Source organism: Hipposideros armiger, unplaced genomic scaffold (genome assembly GCF_001890085.2).
Source record: "Hipposideros armiger isolate ML-2016 unplaced genomic scaffold, ASM189008v1 scaffold_723, whole genome shotgun sequence".
NCBI classification, from domain to species: Eukaryota; Metazoa; Chordata; class Mammalia; order Chiroptera; family Hipposideridae; genus Hipposideros; species Hipposideros armiger.
Genome location: NW_017732073.1, coordinates 515,137 through 534,497, shown reverse-complemented (window position 1 = coordinate 534,497; position 19,361 = coordinate 515,137). Strand labels below are relative to the sequence as shown.

At 33.3% G+C, this 19,361-nt stretch overlaps 1 protein-coding gene across 1 annotated transcript in view; it reads left to right on the top strand.

Annotated features, from left to right (window-relative positions):
• The window catches only part of NAALADL2 (N-acetylated alpha-linked acidic dipeptidase like 2), a gene marked incomplete at its 5' end in the record, with an annotated part of 708,847 nt that overhangs the window by 406,248 nt on the left and 283,238 nt on the right, over positions 1 to 19,361 (top strand). The gene's annotated exons all lie outside the window — the stretch shown is intronic.

Here is a 19,361-nt window from a genome sequence, read left to right as displayed (position 1 = left end):
GAGCTGTTGTTCACCATCTTAGCTGTAGAGGGCAGTGTCACTGGCCCCCATGTGGGATCAGAACCGGGGCCCTGCTGCTCAGAGCTGGCGTCCCAAGCCAGCTCTTAACCAATGCGCTACTCGGCCGGCCCGAGAATTGGTGATTTCTGAAAGTTCCTTCCACTTCTAAGATTTCAAACTTGTTGGAAAACTGTTGCTACTGGCATCCTCATGTACTGAGGAAATATTACCAATTATATATCTTTGGCTCTTCATTTTCATGAGGGTACAATAGTAAGAGATTCACATTTAAAACAAACTATGTGTCAGCAATGTGGGCTTCTTAGCCAAATCACTACCAGTAATGGAAAGTCAGTATATTCTATGCCAAAATAATACTTTTTTGTTTTGTTTTTCCTAATACTGTTTTAACTATTATATATATTTACCAGGTTACAAATGTATTTTTTTCTTTTTTCAAGGAGAAACTTTGCCTACTCACAGAAGTATCTCACAAAACTAACCCTCATTCTCCATTTGTAACACACACACACACACACACACACACACACACACACACTAAATAAATAAATAAATAAATAAATAAAATGATGATGCTTGAGTCTTCCCATTATATTATACTAATTTTATCACCTGTACTTGTAAAAATATTGGGGGGTGGGGATAAAATTTTCTTCTCTCATTTGGGCGATATGTTTAGAAAAAGGAACACTGGGGAGAATTATTAGCATTTTCATTATGTAGCACTGGGGAGAATTATTAGCATTTTCATTATGTAGCACTGAGGAATTTTTTATACATAAAGAATATGACAAAAAACAAAGTACTGGAAAAATTTAGTTAGTATAAACGTATAGAAGTAATCATAAAGGACACTATTAACTCATCTTGCTCTAGAGCAGCAGTTCTCAACCTGTGGGTCGCGACCTCTTTGGAGGTCGAACGACCCTTTCACAGGGGTCGCTTAAGACCATCAGAAAGCAAAAAGATATTTTCATTATGATTTGTAACAGTAGCAAAATTACAGTTATAGAGTAGCAACGAAAATCATTATATGGTTGGGCGTCACCACAACATGAGGAACTGTATTAAGGGGTCGTGGCATTAGGAAGGTTGAGAACCGCTGCTCTAGAGGATGGGATGAAATTAAGAATAATAAAATTAAACCTAATGATGGAGAAAATATTTTCATATGCCCTTAGAAATAAAGTCTTAATTAGCTAGAATTTGGAGAATGAGTTTGCTCCATAGCTCCTGAAATGGTTAAGTGTTATCCCTTGCCTTAGTAAATATAAATTACTGAAAATAATTTTATTTTGTGATTCTTGAAGGTTATTTCAGAAAACCATCTGTAGCTTCTATAAACTCATTTTATTGGAAACTTACATGGTATTTATCACAGTCTGCCTTGTGATGCGTGTAGTCTCTTCTGCCAGTCTATAAATGTCTTGAGGCCTGGGACCATGTCTTTATCTTCATTTCACCCTGTAATAGATAACACAATACCTCAGATATAATACATACACAATAAATATTGAATATGATCATTATGAATTTCAATTATGAATTTGCAATATTTTAGGTTCAGAAATTGCCTCTTGCTTATAAGAACATGTCAGAAATAATGATGGTTAAATTATAGACTCTGGCTAATCAAAATCTGATTTTGGATCTGCTTCATTAAGTCATGGCCAAACATAAGTTCCAAGGCAATTAAAAAAATAACATGGATAATGCCCAGGAGCCTGTTAAAAAAATTTGCAACTTTGCCATCATGTACTACTCAAGAAGAAAGAAAAGCTATTATTTGTTTGTTTTACACATGTAGTACATATTCCAAATATGCATTAGGAGCTCAAACATAATGATGAAAATAATTCTACCACCCAAACAACTATTAAAAAATATGTATATACTTCTAGATTATTTAAGAGTGTTATATCTTTTTGTATTTATATTTATCTCTCTATAATTACATAATGCATTATCTTACAAAATAGATTTTTTAGTTTTAAATATATAATTTTTTTCAATATTTATAAATTCAATTCTGTATTATCATTTTTAATGATTGGACTGTATTCCAATCTATAGATATAGCATGCATTATTTAACCAATTTCCTAATTTTGCATATTTTAATTTTTTTCATTTTTTTATTTTCATAAACATTCTTAAATGTCAATAGCTATATGTATCTTTCCCCCACTCAGAGTAAAGTTCTTACAAATCAAATGGCTAGCCAAAGAATTTGTAAAATTCTTACAAATAAAATAGCTATAGGCTTTCGATATATGTTATCCTCCTGAAGACTTATAATATATAATTTTAGCAATAAAATATGAGACTATTTTTTTCCCAAAATTTTTGATCCCATTAAATAGTATCCTATTTGTTCAATTGCTGGTAGGAAGTAGCTCATTGTTCTATGTGTTCCTCTTGGATCATTAATTAATTTGAACTTGTTTTCATTGTCATTATATCTTATTGATATTTCATCTCTGGTAAACTTTTTTTTTTCTGTTAGTGCATCTGTTTTACAAGCTGATATATGTAGTTTATTAAACTCTTATCTCTTTTGTATGCTCTTTTTTTCTCTACTTAAACTATATAAGTTTTAAAATTTAAGAAATTGAGCTTTTTAACTTTTCCCCTTATACAATTCTAACTTTGCGGTTAAAGCTGTGTAAACATTTTTCACAAGCTGATGTTTAAAAATTATCCCAAATGTATAATTCTAGTTATTTTTATGGTTTTCTTTATATGAAATTGGCTCTGTTAAATAATGCCATTATGCTGATGAGCTGTGGACAAGGTATTGCAGTATATTGCTCACTGCAATATGAAAATTCTTGTAGACCAAAATTCTTTGTTATTGGACCATGCCACTTGCCATGCTGCCCATGGGTTACCTGAGTGGATAGGGAAGGCCTGTAGCTATCAGTACCTTCAGTGTTAGCCTCAACTGTGGGCAACCAACAACATTAATGGCAGTTATCCAAATATTATAATTTTTAAATATGTGCCATAATAAAAAAAAATTTTAAAATGGTTAGGGATCACCTTGACTAAAAACTATAATCAGAGTAAATTATAAGTAAATCCACTGTAGAAAAACTCAGAAATGATGTATTTGTTGTTGTTTGACCTGAGCAATGTTATCCATTGGCCAGAATGGGTCCACCATTCAAGGTCATATTTGGACTTCTGAATAAAGCTGTGTAATAGCTACAAAAGTACACCAAGTATCAGACTTACATAACTTGTTTAATGCAGGCAGAATAATAAGAATTTTTCAGAAGAATTTCCAGGATTTTTTTTTTTAGCTTTGAGATAAGAAAAATGCTGCTTTTTAATGTTGAATAATAACTGTTTGCCTCTTACAGTTGAACTCTACATCAAAAGTTTCTCCTTCTACAACTTCTAGTTCAGCATTATTGGGCTCTTTTGCTATTCATTCTTTAATGTACGGAGTAGTCAATCAGGCAGCTCTGAAATGTGCTAAAATAAACTACTTGAGGTTGAATTTGCAGCTTTGAGGGATAGGATACTTTTCATCTGCATTTCTACTTTTTATCGTTGTCCTTAAGGTGTCATGGAAATAAGAGAAGACATGAAAACATATTGAGTATAAAGTGCTAATCAAGTAAGATGGTAAATGCCATTCAAAAGGAAAGAGGATAGCCCCATAATAGATGATGATGGTGAATGTTTAAGAGTTGTGCCAACATACGAGTGACTTGGCAGGGAAGGAGTATTCTTAGGGAAACCCGAGTGCTGGTTTGTCCATAATAATTTTATACATTAAGGAATAGTCACATAAATTTAAACATGAATGTGAATTGCAAAACACACATACAAATATTCATGCAGAGATGTAAATTATATATGTCCGTCCATAGATAAATATTGGTGTAGATATATACGTGTGAATATATTGCTGCATAAAAAGGTAATTATACTACTTATAAATAATGCCTTTAAAAGGAATGATGATATGGTAAGAAGACCATCTAGTCTGCTTTATTTTCATAATTAAACATGATTTTTCAATCTACAACACTGGTATCTGGAACATGTGGGCCCTCCTTTAATTAAAAACATATTCTAGCTCTTCTTACCGTTAAACATGTTGTATATGTACTTATGTTTATATAGAAAATAAATTCATGATGTATTTTTTAAGCAAAAAAGTAATTTGCGCAACATATCCTGGTATCATTTTGTGTCTATGTTAACACATGTAGCATGCATGTATATGTATATTTTGTGTATATTTGTATTGATATAAATATTTATATATGTATACATATATGAATGTTAATAGCTAAATGTTATATGCACTTAAATGATAACAGTAGATCCATGTGTTTATTGGTGGTTTACTCCCTACTTCACACTTTCTTTTACTTTCTGAATTTCAGTAGTAAAGACATTGATTTTATGATCAGAAAAACAATAAAACTATTTATATTTTATAGAAGAAAAAGAAGAGCTGTTCTTTCTAGCAACCTCAAATTTGTATTATTTGAATTTCACTTTCCTTAAAAACAAGACTGAAATATTCAGAATTGTAATAAAACAGGGATCATCTTATGCTATCAAAATGTAATCCACCCTTAGGAAACATACGAGGTGAAGCATTCGTCTTTGGGATGTGTTGACTATTTACTACTCAAGATCATCAAGCTCAATTCTCTCATTGTGCCAGCTCACCAGAAAGCAAGGCACCTTAACCATTTAACTTTGCCCTCCACAGTTTTTTGTTTGTTTGTTTGTTTGTTTGTTTTTACAAAATTTCAATTTAACATTATGCCCATGAACGCTGCATAGCTTAACCAAGACAGAGCACAGGACACTTAACTTTGGTCTGTAGCTTTTCCCTTACAAAATATCATGTCTTTCTTTTCCCAAAGACCAATACATGTAATAGTGATCAGTACAACATATGCTAAAATGTTTTCCAATCTACTAGTACAAATATTGGCATTATGTTGCATTGCATCTTAGAATCTCCATAACAAGTTATCATTAAACTTCCAAATTATTTGTGAGATAGATAGATGATAGACAGATAGACACAGAGTGAAAGCTGTACAGTCTATTGAGTTTCCTCATTTTCCCAGTAGCTAGGAAGTTCAGATAAAAATTTTTGGAATTACGATTAGCATGGATTCCTTGATGTAATTTCTTTTTCTCTATTTTCTTTTATATAACATAAAATAATGTTTAAAAGTCATGTTAAAAGCATTATATTCTTCTTATAGACAAACATAAAAATACATGTACTCACAAAAAGGAAAAATTATAGTTCCAGCATTTTGGAAATTATTCTAGTTTTTAGTCCAAATGTATACTTATATGTATATTTTGCTTTCTATAAATATTTTATGTACTATACATATTGTTTAATAGCCTGATTTTCATTTAATATATTAAATATTTCCCCATGTTATGAATTTGTTCTCTGTAGTTTGTAATATAGTCATATTTTAGAGCATTTAAATCATTTAAATTTTTTCCATTACGGTGATAAACATTTTTCCATATGTGTTTTAGTGGACACTTCATCTTACTTCTAGCAATTAGAAAGGCAGAGTAACTCTGCCTGTTCATTTTTAGGTATTTGATATATTTTAAAGCCTGTAGATTTGGGAGATCAAGGATGTTGTAAATTCCTCCTATGACTCTGGTTCCTAGTGAGACTTACTAGATTCTATCAGTTCTCTGATCACTTACAGGCCAGTAATGAATGGAAGGTCAGTTTCTTCATTTCCAGGTGACAGAGATACCTTAGATACAACATAGGCCCATTATTATCCAACTCCAAGAATCTATGTTTTTTGTTTGTTTGTTTGTTTCTTTTTTAATTAAAGTTTATTGCGGTGACAATTTTTGGTAAAGTTACATAGGTTTCAGGTGTACAATTGTGTAATACATCATCTATATATCATTGTGTGTTCAGCACTCAGAGTCAGTTATCCTTCCGTCACCATTTATTTGATCCCTTTTACCTTCATCTACTACCTTCCGCCGCCTTTACCCTCTGGTATTGTTGTCTGTGTCTATATTATTGTCTGTGTCTATGAGTTTTTGTTCCTTCATTTCTTTGTCTTGTTCCTTTGTTGTTTTTAGTTTCATATACCACGTATCAGTGAAATCCATGTTGTCAATGACATTATTTCATCTTTTTTTTATGGCAGAGTAGTATCCATGCTTTTTTTCACTATGGAAAAAACACAAGAAGGATATTCCAAATTAATGTCACTGAGAGCATAGGACTAGAGCCAAGCCTTCTCAGCCATACTCACAAGGCTATCTTTAATGACTAGGGTTTTTAGATAGCAGTCATTCTTTAAAAAGTCCATCTCATATCATCTTTGGAGTGTTTGTTTGTTTGCAAATTGTAAATGCTCATGAAATAGTTTCAGGATAGACAATGGTCATTAAACCATACAATTAGAGCAAATGGCTGATTTAGCATATTAGAACAAATATCCAAATGCTTAATCTAAATTCCCTAGACCACTACTGTTTGTTTTTGTTTGTTTTTTTTTCTTCAAGTTAATTTTGTGAAAATAGCTAACATATTATAAAGATTACATTCAAAATACTATTTTAATTATAAAATAGAACATTATATTTAAAAATGAATATGCAATATAGATGAGTGTTACTTATAACCATAGGCCCTAGAGTAAAACAGCCTGAGTACAATCCACATTTAAGCTTGAGTTTACTCCTCTATAAATTGGAGATAATTTGTTTTGTTGTCAAATGCAATACTACAAATACTCAGAAAGCACTTAATATAGTGCCTCTCACACAGAAAGCATTCAATTAATGTTAGTGTGGATATGATATCGAGAGAGATGAGAGGAAGGACCTTATTTTTCAAAAAACTGATTGGTCTTTTCTATTATGTATTTAAAACTGCTGCTCAGACAGGAAAGTTTGTCATAAACTGACAATCTATCCTAGCCTGCCCCATTTACATGCATCATATACATACATCCCCTTGCAAACATATTTACTTAATTCTTTTGAAATTCTTTACATATCATGTACAAATCATTTACTAGACGCTATGGACTTGAATGTATCAAGAACATGAAAATCTATCTACTTTCTATTTCGAGTGTGGTAGAATTCTAGTGGCCAACACAAGCTGAAAAGCATGATCGAGTATGGGGGAAAAAAACAAATATTAGTCTTTACCATGACTCTGTTTCCTTGAGTTTATTCTTGAATCCTACGTAGGATCTTTACCTTCTGCATTTCTAGAAGGGAAAAATATGGGCTAAGTATTCAATGATTTGGGATCAATTTCCGATTACTGCTACTAATTGACTAAATTAATTCAAGAGTAATTTTTTTTTTGGCATTCAGTTTCCTAACATTGAAAATGAGAAAATTTAGACTTGATGGTTTCTAAGAACATTTCCTGATTTAAATTAAATATCTCATAATCATAACCTCTAGTAGGACTATTACTGCTTCCTTATTTTTGTCTTAGTCCAAACCACGATTCTATTTACTGACAATTTACAACTCCAAAATGCTTTCCTAGTAGTATATAACATTATTTTAGATCATCAGAAGAACATGTACATTATAGAGATCAAAAACTTAAACTTTCATTTGTTTTTTACATAAATATTTTATCATTCATATCAAGTTAGTCTGTGACTAAAATTAGATGTCATAAGAAAAAAAAGAGAGAGAGAAAACAACCCTGCTCTGTTTTCTTCACATCTAAATTTCATGAGTTGTAGTTTGAAAAAACAAAATGAGTTCCCTAGAACATTATGATATATGGGAAAATAGCTTTTTATCCAATCTATAAAATGTAACCAAACTGATGGATTGACTTCCCAGTATAAATGCAAGCATGCAAGATTACATTTTTGTTTGTTTGATTGTTTGTTTATTTAACTTTATAATATTGGACATTTATTTAGAGATTCAGGACTAGAAAAAAATATTTTTAAAGGTGAATCTTGTGATACAAGAAACTTGAGATGCTTTGAATTCAAGAAATCATCTTTCACTTATTTGAGTATCCTGTGGGTCTTATGGTAATACAATATGAATCCCGTTACTTGCTGTTAATTGGAAGAGCAGAGTTTATACTGGAGGAATAGCATTCGAACATTTCAAAAATGGCATTTCTTCCCTGAGATAGATGCATACACATAATTTTAAAGTCCTTTTTTAATGACTAGCTTAGCATGTCATTAGTGGCAAAAGTTTAGCTCTGAAACCAGGATTCTGAGCATTAGAAATATGTTATAGCACTGGAATTAGGATTCAGAACTTGCAAATAACATGTAGTTAAGAAACACAGTATTTTACCTTACTTTTCTCTTTAATTTCTCCCTTAGTCAAGCCTACAAAAGAAATGTCTTCTCAATAAATAAGTCCTTATCTCAGTTTTTTAAATACATTTATTTTATTAAATGGGCAACATGATTTTCCATCTCAGTGGTATTAGCTTGTCATATATATGTGTGATTTTGCTATATGCGTATATAGCAGATTGACACTTGACGTACTCTTTAAAGTATGATTTTCTAATATATAATATTTAATAATGCAGTATATCTTGACTGATTAAAAGAAGGAAACATATATCTCAGGTTAATTTAAATCTAGGTGTTTTCTTTATCTCCTTAGAGTTACTAGGAGTTATTTTCTAATGAACACCAAAAGTTGCAGGCTGCCTCATTAAACCATTCTAATGAGTTTATCTGGACTAACTGTTCACAAGGTTTTCCTAGTATCTTTTTTTTTACTGTATGAAGATGAATTAAAATCAATCTAAAAATATACTTGAATTTGTGTGATAGTAATTATGAAACTTTAATTAATTATATGGGAAAATATTGAGAATCTTAAAAATAATTTTTACTATCTTTTTAATTGAAGATACAAAGTGTATAGTGTCATTATAAGAGAAAGGAAAAAAGGTTAAGATACAATTCATAAGAAGCATTGTCCCTCTCTTAGGAATAAAGATGCTGATATTTCAATATAAGTTTTCAAAACATTTTCCCTTATGCCATGAGCATCATATAAAAGAAAGTTAAGCATCATGCCTAAAAGGACACGTTATAAAGTAGTGGGGAATGTCTAATGTGACTTCCCTGGTTCTACTTTGATAATATTTTCCTTCTTAGGTATCACCTAAATCCTCCCTATATCAGCCCCCACTGATGGCTTTGCAATAGGAAGTAGTATATATGTATGTATGGCTTTTTCATCTGAAGATGACCTGAGTCTCAGGTTGCTGTTATATTTTGTATCTGATAAAGTGAAAAGAGCCTTGGACATACAATGAGAGAATCAGGTTTGACTTCCAACTCCATCATCTTGACTCTCACCTTTGACAAATCAGTCTCATAAAAGTTTGTTTCTTCATCTATAAAATGGTTTTCATAATAGCTATATTATCCATTTATTGTGAAGATTTGACTAGACAACATATGGGGGAAATCTGCCACAGGTGATTGGAACACTGTAGTCCCTCAAAAATTTTAATTTCCTTTCCATTTCCCTGGTTGAATCTCAATACCAATAATGAAAACTATTACTTATTTAATTGGATCATATTCCATTTACAGGGGCTTTAGTTCTGTCCCTTACAAAAGCTTGGGTTCTAATCCTTAATGATTCTCTATCACTGGCTTGGACTTAACCTCCATAAAGAAATTCAATGAAATAATCACAGTACTATACTTTATCCATGTTATCTGCTCATGTCAAAACATTTTTAGTCCCTCTGTTATGGACTTCACATGTAAGGACTCTAAGAAACTCTGCTATTTCAATTTTTCTCTCTCTAGATATATATTATTGCACAAAAGTTTCTACCTTAAACAAACAAAAAAAAATCATTGAGGTGATGAAAATGTTCTGAAACTAAGTAGTGGTGATGGTTGCACAACCTTGTAAATGTATTAAATGCTACAGAATTGTACATTTTAAAACAGTTCAAATGATGCATTTCATGTTGTATGAACTTCACCACAATAAAAATTAAATCAGCCACACAAAATGGGCTTCATTGCCTCAACAAAGTGCCTGGCACAAGTTGTTCAGAAAATCAGATTACCATATAACTTACTGTTCAAACAAGCATGTGTCTTCTAAGGCAAATGTTAAACTATATAGGGCACAAGGATCCAAGATATAAAGTAGGATTCTCTGGGAAAAATGAGTTATATGTACATCCTACCTGAATATTGTAATATTTTTTCTAACCTAACAGCAAATCAGCAAATGAAGCATATATTTTTTTAATTCTCCTCTCTTCAAAAAATTATGTATAGATAAAATTATATATATATATATATGTATAGAAAATTATATATATATATATGTATAGAAAATATATATGTACAGAAAATTATATATATATATATATATATAATGATTCAAAATTAAACAGTATAAACATTCTTTGTGAAAAATTTTGGCCTTATCCCTTCCCTTCATCCTTCTTCCACAATTTCTTTATGAATGTTTTCTATATTCTTCCAGAGATTTTCAATTCAAATACAAACAATTAGAGATATATGTATTTTTTATTCTTATACAAACTCCTCTGTATCTTGCTTTTTTTCACTTAGCAAAATGCCTAGAGCAACTTTCTCTATTGATACAAAAATTAGTTCTCTATTCTTTTTCTCACCTCGGTAGTATTCCAATGTATAGCATAACACGGCTATTTAATTGGTCCCCTACAATTAGACTATTAGGTCATCTCAATCTTTTGCTATCACAAACAATTACAAATAATTACCTCTGTAGTTGCATCATTTCATTCAATGGCAAGTATAGCAGTAGGATAAATTCCCAGAAGTAGAATATCTGGGTCAACTTAATCTTTCTAAATTTTGCCAAATTATCCAGAGAAGCAGTGCCAAATTGTAGTACTATGGATATGAGTGTAAACTAGGAAAGTATTGATAGGGAGGCAAACTATCAAACATGAGTCTTAAATCCCCTCTCCAAGAGGGCTTTGTAAATGGGAAGTGAAAGGTTATTGAAAGTACATTTTGATATTTTACAACTTTGTCTGTGACTGATTCAGGTTATCATTCTACTAGGAATACTGTCTTGCTTCGCAATATATGAAGCAACCTTGGGATTCATTTGTTGTACAGTGTGAGATATAAAGTTCAGGGTCCATCTTGAGGTAGGTGCATCTGGATATTTATATGTGATTTTGCTTTCCCATTTTTACATGACTATGGTGAACAGATATACATAAGGGCTAGATTTCCTCTTTTAAAATAGTGCGTAAAATCGTCTTCACAACTGGTTCATATTTTAGGAGCACTATCAAAAGTGATTTTTCACCAATAAAGTAAAATAAAATATGTCATTGTTATGGGCTAAATTGTGTCCCTCCCCAAATTCACATGCTGAAATTCTAACCCACAACATCTCAGAATGGGACTGTATTTAGAGACAGGGTCTTTAAGTGGTAATCAAGTTAATGTAAGGTTATGAAGATGGCAGCCCTAGCAAACTCATACAGTCATAGCAAAGTATAGCTTAGAACCTTAGAGGCTTTCTGTGAATTATTTTATTGTTTTTATATAAGGACTTTATTTCCAGTGATTATACAACTTAAATTCACAATCTTAAGAATTTTAGGTCACTTGCTTATTTCCAAGAGAGTTTTCCATTTAGAGAGATTCTCTAATTGGTTATTATGTGTTTTCTTCATGTTTCACTATATAGGATTTATCCAGATTAACATTAGGTATATGAGCTTGATCTATTATTGGAAAATCTATACTTCAGTTTGTGATAGATTCATTAATATTCAAGCAGCCTTAGTGCAAAGACAGATATACTTACTATTTATACTTTGTCTACTTTCCAATTTATTTTAGCATTTTTAATTATTAATACACTAATACGACTAATAAAATGTACATATAACTGATGAGACTCCACCAAACATTTAAACTTTAATTACAAACTTGAATGCTGAAATGCCTTAATAATTCTAACATAAGAACCTCTTAATGCTTTAATCACCCTAAACATTAAGCAAATAAGAATATAATCATTACAATCTGGTCATTACTCTTTTCTGAAAGCTGGGTACAGAATGCTAAATCGGTGGCTTTAAATATGTCTGTAAATTCTATTCTCATTAATATTTTAGCTACTTTCTTCATCTTTATTGCGGTCTAGTTGACAAATAAAATTGTAAGATATTTAAAGTGTGCAGTGTGATGATATGATATATGTATACATCGTGAAAGGATTCCCACCATTGAAGTAATGAACACATCCATCGCCTCACATACTTGTTTTTTTAGCAAATTTCAATTATACAGCAGTGGTATCAACTATAGTTTGGCACAGAGGGTGCCAAAAAAATGTATACACGTTTTAAGAAAGGAAAACTATTAGAATTGGAATACTCAATATATACTGATAACAAAAGATGAGTACAAGTCACATTTGACTTCTGCAATTACAAGAGGTGCTCAAAGTGGTTACCTTCAGCATCAAGGCACTTCTGATTATGGTGAACTACTGCTTGAGCAACGTTTACCAACATGTCCACTTTTATACATTTTTTTTGGCACCCCTCTGTATATTAGATCCTCAGATCTTATTCACCTTATAAATGAGATAGTTCTTTTTTTCAGTTTTTTTTCCTCTATTTTCCGCAACCTTTAGCTCCTAGTAACCATTATTCGTCTCTGTTTCTATGAGTTTGACTTTTATTTATTTATTTATTTATTTATTTATTTATTTATTTATCTATTTTCTTACCACTTTAGATCTACCTGGTAATGTTTGGCACCTAACTCAAGAGGTAGGATTACAGACTCAGAATTGTGCAGTTGTTGCAACAGGTCCATGATTGAGAATGTGAGATGTGAGCCCTAAGTGGGCATTCCAAGGTGATTCTTATTGAGTCTGTTTCCAGGTGATCTGGTCCCACTTATATTTTAATTTTGTCTACTTCATCAGTTGCCATCCAAATTATTGCCTCTCATAGATCCACAATATTTTGATTATGACACTAATTAATCATTTCTTGAAAGTGATGCTTAATTGTTTTTTTGTTTGTTTGTTTGTTTTCTTATTTGTAGTAAGCCTGCTATGTCTTTTCTTCATTACGAAATATAAAGCCAATTTTGCAGGTGCTGGTCTTAATGATGGGGTCTGATCTGGTTTCATTAAATCTAAAGTCTTCTGCCTATTTGGTTTACTAATATTGCAACATTTCTTCCTCTAATACAATTAGAGCTTAAATACCGACATATCCCTATTTGTTCCTACTAGCAATAATCACCTGTATGTGTATGAATTATAGTCATATATAGTAACACACACACAAAAAATACTGAATGTCTATAACATGCAAAACCCTGTGCTAAATGTCATGTGATACTGCAAAAATAATTCTTCTTCCACCTTCTATAATCATTATTCTTTAGAAGGAAGATAATGAATATACATAAATAACTCTAAATGCAAGGCAGGAAAAAATATGTGCGATTAGAAAAGTCTAGATAAGTCAGAATGAGGTTGTTTTTTTTGTGGTGGGGGTGGGGTAGGAGGCAATGTGGGGCGTTACTTATATCTGCTAGAGGAATCTAAAGCAATTATTTAAGTAGGTAGCATTTGAGTAAGGTATTGAAGTAAGGGCAGTGTTCAATATATATATATACTGGACAGAAAGAATTTTCTAAGCCAAAGATACAGAATGCATAAAGGCAAAGAAGCAGAAACATAAATGTGGACCTTCTTGGAGAGAAAGGAGCTTTGTTTGGAGAGAGCAGCAACAGCTTTCATTCATTCATTCATTCATTCATTCATTCATTCAGCAAACTTCTAATTGGGACCTCCCATGAATTAGAATGTGTTAGGCACATGTCCTAAATACAAAAGAGAAAAAATAAAATCCCTCCACTGGAGCATTTTACTTTCTTTAACTAAAATTATTATGTACCAGATGTCTTCTTAGTGTTGGCTAATATTAATTACTTTAATATTCATAACAATATTATGAGGTGCATCCTGTTATTTCCACTTCATAAATGGAGAAACAGATGCATGGGGAAGTTAAGAAGCTTGATCAATTTACATTGCTAAGAAGTGCCAGATCTGGGTTTTAAACTCAGGAACCTGATTCCTGTATCTCTGCTGTTAAGCACTGCATTCTGCTACCTGATGTAGTGAACTGGGAGATGAGTCTCTACAGATAAATAAAGACAGACTGTGAATGGCCTTGAATGGCAAGCTAAGGAGGTTGACAAAATCAAAACTGTAATTTAAAAAGCTCATTCCTGCAGCAAAAGATTGATTGGAGCAGCAAAGTTCTGCAGCTAGTGGGTGGTATGGCGTTACTCTAGATGACAGATGAGAAGATCTGAGTACAGGCGGTAGATGTGATAATACACAGAAGAGAAATGTATGGGGATAGAATTAACAGGAATTGGGTAAGAAGACAAGAGTCAAATATAATGGCAAAATCCATCAGTCAGGATTTTGTACATTACAAGTGACAGGAAGCCATCTCAAACTTGCTTAAACAAAAATGAGAATTTATTGGTTCATATATTTGAATCAAGACATCTGTCTTTTACTGTTTCTCAGATCTGCTTTTCATGCTGCCTTCATCTTCAGGTCAGTTTCATATATGTGGTAGTGAAGATGGCTCCTGGCCTCCAGAATTACTGTGTCTTACATACAGGCTAGAAAATCTTCATCAAAAGGGAGTGACTGTCCATATGTTTCAGTTGGAAAGCAGCGTATGACTCTCAATGGGTCAGTTTAAGTCAGATGTTCACCCCAGGAGCTGGAGTTTGGGTCAACCTCTTTTAAATCCCATGGACTGAGAGATAAGAAGGGTTTCCCAAAAGGAGGAGACAGAGGACAGATAAAAAATAAGTATTCATTCCACCAACATTTTGAACCTTAGTGACTGAGGGTGTGACATGACTTATTCCCTTGATCAGAAATAAATCATATGAGAAAAAGGTCAATAACAAGTTTGAGAATGAAAAGAGTAATAATGCAGAGACATGTTGAGTTTAAATACTAGCAGACCATTTAGGTAGAAATGACAAGTGAAGAGTTTGAAACTATGAAACTTGAATTTAGGAGAAAGGTGAATGCTAAATATAAAATATTAGGAGTCAGGTGAGTAGAGAAATGATTGCTGAAACTGAAAACTTCAATGAGATTAAGAAAAAAGATTGTCACAGATATAAAAGGAGATCCAAAGTCAAATGCTATCATTGAAACCAAGAGATAAGCATCCCAAGAAACCAGATTAGTCACCAGAATCAAAAGCCACAGGTAAATCAAAGAAGGGCTGATAAAAACCATTTGGTCTAGAAAAACAGCAAATCAATAATGATCTTGAAGAAAACTACAAGTAAATCAACAGCACATTGTGAGGAATTAAAGAATAAATGAGAGCAAATAGGGCGACCTTAAAACTCTACCCAGTCTACCATATATCTAGCTATGTGACTCTAGGCAAGAAACTTAAAATCTCTATGGTTCTATTTGTTCATGTTTAAAATAGAAATTATAATAGTAATTGTATCTAATTTATAGATTTTGCTTGAGGTTATGTTTAAAAAGTACTTGACATAGTGTCTAGTGAATTATAAGCTCTCAATTACAAACTTTCAATAAATATTAGCTATAGGTGTCTGGATGGCACAATGAGTAGGAAGTATGTGACAGCAGCCAAAGCATAGAATTGTTACAAGACCATCTGCAGGGAAGGAATGTAAAGAGATATATGAGGTCTGACCATTAAGTTTGTAAACTTGTTGCAACAATGTTGCTAACCTTTTTCGATATCAGAAGTATTATTCATTATGAATTTGTACCAAGTGGACAAATAGTTAACCAAGTTTATTATTTGGAAGTGCTGAAAATGCTGCATGAAAAAGTTAGATGACCTGAACTTTTCACCAACAATTCATGGCTCTTGCATCACGACAATGCAGCAGCTCACAAGGCACTGTCTGGGAGGGAGTTTTTAGCCAGTAAACAAATAACTGTATTGGAACACCCTTCTTACTTACCTGATCTGACCCCCAATGACTTCTTTCTTTACCCAAAGATAAAGGAAATATTGAAAGGAAGACATTTTGATGACATTCAGGACATTGAGGGTAATACGACAACAGCTCTGATGGCCATTCCAGAAAGAGTTCATAAATTGCTTTGAATGGTGTGCTAGGTACTGGTGTCGGTGCGTAGTTTCCCAAGGGAAGTACTTTGAAGGTGACTGTAGTGATGTTCAGTAATGAGTTACTTAGCACTTTTTCTAGGGTGAGTTCACAAACTTAATTGTCAGACCTTGTATATGACAGATTTAAGGTGGCCACAAATTCTTTAACATTCCTCTTATTAAGAGATAAATCCTGATGCTTTCCATACCCCGTCTCTCAGAATGTTTGCCCTGGAGAAAGCAGGTCATCATGTAAAAGGTCCAGTTATCCAGGGAGTAGCATCTGTGAGGAAACTCTAGCTAGCCATGACAAGAACCTGCACAAAGAGAAAGATGCCAGGCCAGAAATGCATGTGAAGATGACTTCTCATAACTTCAGCCCCAACCACTACCTGAGTAAAACTACATGAGAGACCTGAGTGAAATTGCCTACCAGAACTCAGTGAACCCATAGACCATGAGTGATAATCATAAATTATTGTTTTAAAATACTATGGTTTGGGCCGGCCGAGTGGCGCGATGGTTAAGAGTTGGCTTGGGATGCGAGCTCTGAGAAGCAGGGCCACTGGTTTGGATCCCACATGAGGGCCAGTGACACTGCCCTCTACAGCTAAGATGGTGAACAGCGCTCGACCTGGAGCTGGGCTGCCGTGAGTCACTGGCGACGGCGTAGGCTGCAGTGGGGCTGGGCGGCAGCTGCCATGGGCTTTCGTGAGCCTCCGTGAGCAGTCGTCCAATGGCCAGAGAGTGACTGCCTCACCTGGGAAGAGCCCAACAATAATACCAACATGGGCCAGGGAAGCGACATCCTCCACAACTAGACTGAAGAACAAAAAGAACAGCAACCTGTCTGTTCCCCTCCCCCAATTCCCAAATAAAATCTTAAAAAAAAAAAATACTATGGTTTGTTTCCTAGCAAAAGATAAAGAGAACGGATATCACTTGTGTGAATGACAAAGTCTAAGGAAGATGCTGAGTTAATTTTTGCGGTGTTTTGGTTCGATTTATTTAGAAAGTAGACTGGAAATTTCTGTTGGCTGTAGATTTGTATTCAGAATAAAAAGAGAAACTGAAGCTACAGGAAAGACATCAGATAGTGAATCTAGCAAAGACCTGCAAGAGACATTAGAAAATGTATGTAAAATCCTAGGGGGAGGAGTTTACCTTGGCAAGCACGATGATCACCTCTTCCTCTGAGAAGGAGTAAATGAGAAGTGATAAAGCAAAATCCGAAGTGCATAGTAAGGAATAGGAGACATGTCTGTGCAAGGGAACACATTTTCTTCATTTGTTTTAGACTCTACCCCCATAAACTTGCATCTTGAATTTTTTAACATGTTAGGGCCTCTCTAAGGCTTCTGCCTCCTCCTCTTGGGTCCTGATGATTGGAATGGCTCTAAGGCCAATCGAGAGTCATGAAAACTGAAGATTTTAAACAGGCCACAGCCAGATTTGGGTCATTTACTACCAAGCTTCTATTGACCCAAGAATTCTGGCTACTGCTCTCATTACCCTCTTTTACTTCAAGGCACAAAAAAATTATAAGCTCTAGAGCTTAAAGATTCCTCTAAATCAGATATTTCATTGCTTTCACTTAGGTGAAATGGAAAGGAAGTAGATACGGAGTGGTGCTTTTGCAGAGCCTGCCAATTTATCTTTTACAGTCCGCGCCGTGTAAACACTTCTAACTTAATGCACTGCACATGCATCATCCTTGAATACTTAGTTTTATTGCAGTAGAAGTAATTTCCGAAGGTCATCTTATAATGGATGAAAACTTGAAGGTTCATGCAATTTATGTTCATTTTAGATAATATTGTACAACATTTAGGATCTATCAACTTTCATTCTCTAAATGTTTGATCTAATAATTTTAAGGATAAAATATGTTAGCAGCCTTTTGTGAGCATATACCCTTCCTGTGAAAAATCACATTCAAATATGGGTTGAAAAATGTAAACTCTTCTATGTACTTTTCCTTAACAGATTTTAATTCATCTCAGTCACATTTCACTAGACTTAAGATAGGGAGGGGAAAAAATAAAAAACAGCACACTTCTTGGAATATTAAAGTTATAGTTAAGAATTAACCAAATTTAAAAACGAATTACTCTCTTTAAAGAATATATGAAGTAGAGACTTGTATATAATCTCTTAGGCTGCTTCACAGGTCTATGTTAAGGTATAGCCATCATGTCTGAACATTTTGATCTTATATAAAACATTCTTTACTTTGCAATTCATGTGTTTTGGTTCATGGTTATTAGATCCCTGATACTTTTAACCCCACTTGCTGTGATTATACCTTCTGTTGCTACTCCCTCCTCCGTTGGGACTTCACATCACCTCTTTTCCCATATCTTCAGTCATTCCATCTTCACTAGATCGTTTCTATCAGCCTGTAAGCAGACATTTTTTTCCCCACCATCAGAAAATAAACATACAAGACAAAAATGAAACAAAGCTTCCTTTCAGTGCTGTCTCTCTCTGTGTATATGGTCCTTTCTTTATCCTCTGCCATCATCCAGCCACCTGAAGGAATTGTTTTGTGTTCATTTTTTAGGTCTTTGATGCACTTTTTCTCCTACAGTGATCTAATGTGCACTTTGCTTCTTCATGGAAATCGTTTCAGCACTGGAAAGGGTTGGCAGGAAACACCTTGGCTTCCACAGAGTCAATAGGTGACATTCAGGCTTCTCTTTTCAACTCTTACCCTTCCAGATTCTCAGAAACTCAGAATTGCTCATTTTGACTATATGACTTCTCTTCACCAATCATGTTTGTATTTACCCCTTAAATATTTCCCCTCCACACTTATGCACATGTAAAAACACATGGTTTTATTCTCAGGTCTTTTTTTATAGGTTTTTCTTACCCTCTACCTAGGTGATCTCAATAACTTTTATGGTGTCAACTACCATACACATAGAGATCACCTGAACCTGTCTCTTCATTGCCAATTTGCCTACTTGAATATTCCCAGGTAACTGAGTTCCAACTGAATTAACAACCATTTCTCTTTCATCACTCCTCAAACTTTATCTTATATATAGATTAACTGAGACTATATATATATATATATATATATATATATATATATATATATATATATATATATATATATATAT